Raw genomic sequence first — 3,420 nt, 5'->3', positions numbered from 1 at the left:
GTGTGATCCATTGCTTGTGCTTATGCATGTAGCTACCCCTGTAGGTGATTCTTTAGTAGAGGATCGAGTGTATCGATCCTGTGTGGTGACCATCTTGGGGTATGATACTAGAGTGTACTTGATTATGCTAGATATGGTAGACTTCAACTTTATTATTAGCATGGGTTGGTTGTCTACTCATCATGCGGTTTGGATTGCTTCTCCAAGATTGTTACCTTGTGTATGCCCGGTATTTCTCTGATCGTGTGGGAAGGTACATCTAGTCATGTGTTGTATGGTGAGATCTCCTTCCTCAGGGCTTAGTGGTTAGTAGGAAATAGGTGTCTAACCCATCTTTCTTATGTCCATGATACCAGTGCTGAAAGTCCTTCTATTGATTCAGTTTTAGTAGTTCAAGAGCTCTCTGACGTCTTTCCCACTGATCTACCTAGTCTTCCTCTAAAGCGTGATATTAATTTTGGCATTGATGTTGAGTTGGGTACACAACTAGTCTCTATTCCATTGTACCATATGGCTCCAGTTTAGTTGAGGGAGCTTAAGGTATAGCTCTAGGATCTTTTGATTAAGGAGTTTATTAGGCCTAGTGTATCTTTCTAGGGTGCTCCTTCTCTGTTTGTGAAGAAGAAGGATGGTACCTTGCATGTGTGTATTAATTACATACAACTGAATAAGGTGACCATCAAGAATAGGTACCTAATGCCACGTATTGATGACTTATTTGACCAACTCTAGGGTACAACAATGTTCTCTAAGATAGACTTGAGGTCAGTTATCAGCAGTTGAGAATTAGGGAGGCAGACATCCGTAAGACTGCTTTTAGGACTCGATACAACCACTATGAGTTCTTAGTCATGACTTTTAGGTTAACTAATTCCCCTGCAACATTCATGGATTTTATGAACTCTTGAACTCCTTTATCATTGTGTTTATTGATGACATCCTAGTTTACCCGGAGCAGAGAGCAGCATAAGCAACATCTGAGGATAGTACTTCAGACCTAGTGAGATTAGCAGTTGTATGCCAAATTCACTAATGTGAATTTTGGTTTGAGTCTATGGCATTCTTGGGGAATGTGTTGTCCAAGGATGGGATAATGGTAAATCCGGCATAGATAGCAACAATTCATGATTGGGCTAGGCCCACTTCTCCTATCGAGGTTTGTAGTTTCATCGGGTTGGCAAGATATTATAGACGGTTTGTAGAGGGGCTCTCTTCTATTGCGGTGCCTTTGACCAGATTGACTTAGAGGAATATTCCTTTCTATTGGTCTGACGAGTGTGCGGCAAGCTTTCTAAAGCTCAAGGCCTTATTGACTTCAGCTCTGAGTCTTACTCTTCTTATTGAAAGCCAGTGATTTATAGTGTATTATGATGTTTCAGGTGTTGGCTTGGGTTACATTCTAATGCAGCAGGGTAGAGTTATTGCTTATGCTTACAGTTTACTAAAGGTACATGAGAGGAACTACCCCACACATGATTTGGAGTTGGCAGCAGTGGTCTTTGCATTGAAGATTTGGAGGCATTACTTGTATGGTGCACATTGTTAGATCTACACTAACCACCGTAGTCTTCAGTACATCTTCATCTAGAAAGACCTTAATTTTAGATAGTGCAGATGGTTGGAGTTACTAAAGGATTATGATGTCACTATCCTCTATCATTCGGGCAACGAAAATGTGGTAGCAGATGCTTTGAGCTGGAAGGCGGTGAGTATGAGGAGTTTGGCATTCTTATCTGTTGAGAAGTTGCCTTTAGCTTTAAACATTCAGTCCTTAGCTAACTAGATGGTTCGTCTTGATATCTCTGAGTTGGGAAGGGTACTTGCTTATGTAGAGGCTAGGTCTTCCTTGATGGAGTAGATTTGGGCACAAAAGTTTGATCACCCACAGTTGAGGGTGATTTGTGAAAGGGTGCTCAGTGGGGAGTCTAGGAAGGAAACCTTACATCCAGAGGGAATTTTTAGGATTAAAGGTCGTATCTGTATTTCTATAGTTGGAGATTTGTCAGGCTGATTCTTGAGGAGGCCCATTGTTCTAGATATTCCATTCATCCTAATGCGACAATGATGTATTGTGACCTACGTCAATATTATTGGTGGTTTGGGATGAAGTAGGATAGTGCAGCTTTTATGGCTAGGTGCTTGAACTGTCACAAGGTTAAGTTCGAGCATCAGAGGCCAGGTGGTTTGACCCAGCGACTACCATTGTGGAGTGGAAGTGGGAGCGGATAGCTATGAAATTTGTCATGGGTTTACCACGTATGTCCCGGGGTTTTGATTCTATTTGGGTCATCCTAGACCATTTGACTAAGTCTGCTCACTTTTTACCAGTCTAAACTAATTACACTTTAGAGAGGTTGGCTTAGATTTATATTTGAGAGGTGGTCCAATTGCATGTGGTGCTAGTATCTATCATTTCATACTGTGGTACTCAGTTCACTTTGCATTTCTAGGGGTCTATACAGAGAGAGTTGGGTACCCAAGTTGATCTCAATACAACTTTTAACCCCAGACTGATGGTCAGTCAGAAAAGACTATTCAGGTTCTGGAGGACTTGCTGTGGGCTTGTGTTATTGATTTTGGAGGTCAGTGGGATCAGTCATTGGCTTTGGCAGAGTTCTCATATAATAAGAGCTACTATTCGAGCATCGAGATGGCACCTTTTAAGACATTGTATGGTAGGAGATGTTGATCCCTAGTAGGCTGGTTTGATGCTTTTTAGGTTAGGCCTTGGGGAACCTATTTACTGTGTGATTCGATGGACAGAGTTTGTATGATCTAGGAGAGACTCCGTACTACCCAGAGTAGGCAGAATAGTTATACTGATTGGAGGGTTCGGCCTTTGGTGTTTATGGTTAGAGATCGGGTATTCCTATGAGTGTCGCCCATGAAGGGCGTGATAAGATTTAGGAGAAGGGGTAAGATTAGCCGCATGCTCATTGGGCCTTTTGAGATCCTGAGACAGGTAGGAGAGGTAGCTTATGGGTTGGCCTTGCCCCCAACACTTTCAGTTGTTCACCTTGTATTCCATGTTTCTTCCATTTCATTGAGTATGGAATGCCATTTTCAGTTGGGTAGCATAGTCCATTTGCGTTGACAGAGTTTCGAATAAATTTTGGACCACTGTCGGGGGAAATTCAATTCTTCAAAGTTTAGCACCAACTGAACTACAGGTGCAACAAGCTTTGCTCTTCGCATTCGCGAGCCTTGGGACGCAATCGCGAAAGATAGGGTACTTGGGCATCGCGATCGTGGGGATGGGTGTTGTGATTGCAAAGGGATTTTTAGTCAGGCCTCGCAATCACGAACCTAGGTCCTGCGATCGCGAAGGGCAATTTCACTAGCTTCAGTGAAATTAAAAGCTCGTTTCAGCAGCTAAGTGCACATTTTGAGACTTAGTAAATTTTTATTTTTTGGGAGAAA

Source organism: Solanum dulcamara, chromosome 8 (genome assembly GCF_947179165.1).
Source record: "Solanum dulcamara chromosome 8, daSolDulc1.2, whole genome shotgun sequence".
Classification (NCBI taxonomy): domain Eukaryota; kingdom Viridiplantae; phylum Streptophyta; class Magnoliopsida; order Solanales; family Solanaceae; genus Solanum; species Solanum dulcamara.
Note: the sequence above shows the minus strand (reverse complement) of the source record.